The sequence below is a fragment of the Zophobas morio genome, unplaced genomic scaffold (assembly GCF_036711695.1).
Source record: "Zophobas morio isolate AGI-343-1 ecotype UQ-CSIRO unplaced genomic scaffold, CSIRO_AGI_Zmor_V1 ptg000018l, whole genome shotgun sequence".
NCBI lineage: Eukaryota > Metazoa > Arthropoda > Insecta > Coleoptera > Tenebrionidae > Zophobas > Zophobas morio.
This window is the reverse complement of record NW_026972123.1, coordinates 3570126-3576047: the sequence shown is the minus strand read 5'-3', so window position 1 is coordinate 3576047 and position 5922 is coordinate 3570126.

Below are 5922 nucleotides of genomic sequence, written 5' to 3'. Positions count from 1 at the left end.
TCTAGACTTTTCAATCTCCCGATTTTTCGTTTTTTCGATTTCTCTATTGTTCGAAAATTCGATTATTCGATTCCTCAGTTTTCCTCGATTTCTTGATTATTCCATTTTTGGATTTCTCGATTTCTTTATTTTTCGGTTTTTTGATTGTGGGTTTTTCCATTTTTTTTATTTTTAGAATTCTTCGTTTTTTCATTGGTCCAATTTTTCGATTTTTCGAATTTTTGATTTTTCGTATTCTTAATTCTAGATTTTTCGTTTGCTTTATTTTCAATTTCTCGATTTCTCAATTTTCGATTTTTTGTAATCTGGATTTCCGGTTTTTCAATTTCGCGAATTTTAAATATTTTGATTTTTCGATTTCTCGATTTTGTTTTTTAGACTGTTTGATGTCTTCATTTTTCGATTTGTCTATTTTTTGGATTTTTCTATTTTCTTATTTTTAGATTTTTCAACGATTCCATTATTCCGGTTTTTGATTTTCGAGTATTATAATTTTTTGATTTTTAGCACTTAGGCAACCAGTTATACAGATGCGTGTGGTCTTTGTCATGCGTCCTTGGGCATTTAGTACATTTCAAATCTGAGAGGCGGCACGTTTACATGACGTACTGCGACCCTATAATCATTTATAGAAACCTTGTATAAAAACCTATTTTACATGATCACTCAGTTATCGGTAATTGAAGTCTTTAATTCCCCCGAAGTAATTATTTTCATATCTCGTCCTTATCTCTAAACATGACAGTCTAATGAATTTCACACACTACCTTGACACCCTTCTACAAATTGATTTACTGGAAAAATGTGTGATAATGAGCGTGTAAAAGCAACAGGTTTTCTGGAATCCTAATTGACGGTTCGATTGTAATCTTATCAGTTTGAAAGCGTACAGCATAATCTAATTTGAATTATGACGTCCAAATCAGACGAAATTATACTGCCATGTTTTTAAATTATTAATTGCCTTGTTACTTACTTCTGAGCGTAAGCTAATTGTCCATTTGTGTTGGGGTTTTATTAGACAGATATGGCTTGGAAGAGCTAACTATCCTGTAATTACTTGGAATTTCTTGCACGACGTGACAACAATTGACGTAGTAAATTTGATAATTGATTTGCGTATGTATGTTTTTAATTTTGTAATTCACCTTTTCATTTGTGGCCATTGTATTAAGCGGAGGAAGATCTTAAAAAATTACGAAAGATCAAGGATCGAAAACACGGGAAAGTAAAATAATTGAAAAAAAAAATTGAAAATTCGAATATCGAAAAGACGAAAAGTAAAAAATTAAAGTCCAAAAAAATCAAAAATTGAAAAAGACAAAAAACGCAAATTTTAAAAATGAAAGAACTAAACAATTGAAAAATCGGGTAATCGAAAAGGTAACAAACTGAAAATTCGAATAACGAAAAATCGAAAATTTGATGTATCAAAATCGAAAAAATGAAAAATCAAAATTCGATATTGGAGATTTTGAAAAATCCGAAAATCGAAATATAAAATAAACGAAATATCGAAAATTCGAAATTCCAAAAATTGAAAATTTGAAAAATAGAAAAGCGGCAAAAACGCGGATTCGAAAAATAGAAACATTGAGAAATCAAAAGATTCAGAAATCGAGAAATTGAAAAGTCGAAAAGTTGAGAAATCGACAGATCTAAAACTCCAAAATTCAAATATCAAAAACTCCAGAAATGGAAAAATTTTTCAAAATTGCAGTGTTGAACCATCGAAAATTGAGAAATCGATAAATTGAAAATAGAACATTTGAAAAATCGAAAAGCTAGAAACCGAAAAATAGAAAAACTAAAAACCGAAAAATCGAAAATTCGAACAATCGAAAATTTGAACTAAGGAAAAAACGAAGAATTCGAGGAATTAAACAAATCGAAAAATCCATAATCAACAAATCGAAGTATAAAAACTGAAAAATAAAGAAATCGAGAAATCGGAAAGTCGAAACATTGAAAAGTCGAAACATTGAAAAGTCGAAACATCTAAAAGTCGATAAATTGAGAAATCTAAAAATCGAAAAATCTGAAAACTAAAAAATCGTAATTTTGAGAAATCGGGAAGTCCTGAAACCGAGATAGCGGAAAATCTAAAAATCGAAACATGGAAAAGTGGAAAAATTGAAAAATCAAAAAATCTGGGAAGACTGAAAACTGGAAAAATCGAAAATCGAAAAAATGGAAGATTGAGAAGTCTAGAAATACAAAAGAAAATTCGAAAAAAGGAAACATTGAGAATTCGAAAAATCGAAAAATTATAAAACTCGAAAATCAAAAACTGGAAATATCGAGTAACTGAAAAATCTAAAAATAAGGAAATAGAAAAATCGAAAAATATAACACTAAAAATACACAAATCGAAAATCCAAAAACCAAAAAATCGAATATTGAAAAATCGAGAAATTGAAAATAGAGCAAACAAAAAATCGATAATTAAGAATACGAAAAATCAAAAATTCGAAAAATCGAAAAATTGGACTAATGAAAAAACGAAGAATTGGAAAAATAAAAAAAATGGAAAAACCCACAATCAAAAAACCGAAAAGTGTAAAGACCGAAAAATAAAGAAATTCAGAAATCCAAAAATGGAAAAATCGAAAAGTCGAAAAATCGAATAATCAAGAAATCGAGGAAAACTGAAGAATCGAATAATCGAAATTTCAAGAAATCGAAAATTGAAAAATTCAAAAATCGAAAATTGAAAAATCAAAAAACCAAAATTTTAAAAATGAAAGAACTGAACAATTGAAAAATCCGGTAATCGAAAAGGCAACAAATTGAAAATTCGAATATCGAAAAATCGAAAATTTGATGTATCAAAATTGAAAAAATGAAAAATCAAAATTCGATATTGGAGATTCTGAAAAATCCGGAAATCGAAATATAAAATAAACGAAATATCGAAAATTCGAAATTCCAAAAATTGAAAATTTGAAAAATCGATAAATTGAAAAAACAAAAACGAGAACTCGAGAAATCGAAAAATCTGAAATAAAATAAATCGAAAAATTTAGAATTCGAGAACTTGAAGAATGGAAAAATTGAAACATCGAAAAATTGAAAAATATGAAAATTCGAAAGTCTAAAAATCGAAAAGTCGAGAAATCGATAAATCGAAACTTCGTACAATTGGAAAATTGAAACAACAAAATATTGAGAAATCATAAAGTCGAAAAGTAGAAAAAACGAAAAATTGAATAATCGAAATTGAAAAAAAAATGAAAAATTCAACTTAAATAAAATCGAAAAAACAACATCGAATAATTGATAAAATTGCAAAATCGAAGATTATAAAATTTGAAAAACGAAAAATTGAAAAATCGGGAAATCGAAAAATCTAAAATTTTAGAAATGAAAAAATTTTCTGAAATAACAGTGTTGAAAAACCGAGAAACCGAAAAATTTTAAACACTGAAAAACCGATAAGTCGAGAAATGGAAAATTCGACAAATCGAGAAATTGAAATACAATTAAGAAATGAAAAAATCGTACAATCGAAAAATTGAAAAATCGAAAAACGTAAAATCTAAAAAAGGAAAAATTGAAAAAGCGATAAACTGAAAAAACAAAAAAAAACGAGAAATCGAGAAATCGAAACATCTGAAATAAAAAAAAAACAAAAAATTTAGAATCCGAGAAATTGAAGAATCAAAAAATTGAAACATCGAGGAATTGAAAAATATGATAATCCAAAAAGTGTAAAAACCAAAAAGTCCAGAAATCGATAAATCGAAACTTCGGACAATTGGAAAATTGAAACATGGAGAAATCGAAAAACAAAATATCGAGAAATTGAAAGGTCGAAAATCGGATGATCAAAATAGGAAAAATTGAAAAATTCAAATTAACAAAAAATCGAAGAAATAAGATCGAATAATTGGTAAAACTGCAAAGTCGAAAATTAAAAATTTGAAAAACGAAAAATTTAAAAATCGGGAAATTGAAAAATCTAAAATTTTAGAAATCAAAAAATTTTCCAAAATAACAGTGTTGAAAAATCGAGAAAACGAAAAAACTTAAATTTTAGAAATCAAAAAGTTAAAATACCAAAAAATCAAAGGAGAGAAAAATTGAAAAATCCCAAAACTCAAATATCGAAAAACTGACCAATCATTTAATCGAAAAATGAAAAATCAAAGAGAAATTGAAGAATTGAAACACTGAAAAATCCCAAAACTTAAACACATATCGGGAAATCGAAAAGCGGAGAAATCGAAAAATCAACATCGAATATTTGGTAAAACTGTAAAATTGAAAATCATAAAATTTGAAAAATAAAAAATTGAAAAATCGAGAAATTTTAAATTTTTGAAATCAAAAAGTTTTCCAAAATAGCGGGGTTGAAAAATCGTAAAATCGATAAACTGAAAAACCGAAAAATGTAAAATTTAAAAAAATTAAAAATTAAAAAACCGGTAAACTGCAAAAACAAAAAACCGCGAAATCGAGAAATCGAAAAATCTGCCATTAAAAAAAGAATCGAAAAATTTAGAAGTCGAGAAATTGAAGAATCGAAAAATTGAAACAGAGAAATTGAAAAATATGAAAATCCAAAAAGTCCAAAAATCGAAAAGTCGAGAAATCGATAAATCGGACCATCGTACAATTGGAAAATTTTAACATCGAGAAAACGAAAAGTGGTTGAAAAATTGGAAAATCGAATAGATAATAATCAAAATTGGAAAACTTGAAAAACTCAAAATAAAAAAAATCAAAAAAATGACATCGAATAATTGGTAAAACTGCAAAATCGAAAATTATAAAATTTGAAAAACGAAAAATTGAGAAATCGAAAAATTAAAAACTCTAAAATTTTAGAAATAAAAAAATGTTCTAAAATAGCAGTGTTGAAAAATCGAGAAATGGAAAAATTTTAAATATTGAAAAACCGAGAAGTCAAAAAATGGAAAATTTTGCAAATCGAGAAGTTAAAATACAGTTAAGAAATGAAAAAATCGTAAAATCGAAAAATTGAAAAATGGAAAAATGTAAAATTAAAAAAACGGAAAAATTGAAAAACCGATATACTGAAAAAACAAAAAAACGAGAAATAGAAAAATTTAGAATTCGAGAAATTGGAAATTCCAAAAATTGAAAATTTGAAAAATCGAAAAGCCGAAAAGTGGAAAAATCAAAAAATCGAAATACCGAAAAAACGCGGAATCGAAAAATAGAAACATTGAGAAATCAAAAGATTCAGAAATCGAGAAATCGAAAAGTCGAAAATTTGAGAAATCGACAGATCTAAAAATCCAAAATTCAAATATCGGAAACTCCAGAAATGGAAAAAATTTCCAAAATTGCAGTGTTGAACCATCGAAAATTGAGAAATCGATAAATTGAAAATAGAACATTTGAAAAATCGAAAAGCTAGAAACCAAAAGATACAAAAACTAAAAACCGAAAAATCGAAAATTCGAACCATCGAAAATTTGAACCAAGGAAAAACGAAGAATTCGAAGAATTAAACAAATCGAAAAATCCATAATCAACAAATCGAAGTGTAAAAACTGAAAAATAAAGAAATCGAGAAATCGGAAAGTCGAAACATTGAAAAGTCGAAACATCTAAAAGTCGATAAATTGAGAAATATAAAAATCGAAAAATCTGAAAACTAAAAAATCGTAATTTTGAGAAATCGGGAAGTCCTGAAACCGAGATAGGGGAAAATCTAAAAATCGAAACATGGAAAAGTGGAAAAATTGAAAAATCAAAAAATCTGGGAAGACTGAAAACTGTTAAAATCGAAAATCGAAAAAATGGAAGATTGAGAAGTCTAGAAATACAAAAGAAAATTCGAAAAAAGGAAACATTGAGAATTCGAAAAATCGAAAAATTATAAAACTCGAAAATCAAAAACTGGAAAAATCGACTGACTGAAAAATCTAAAAATAAGAAAATAGAAAAATC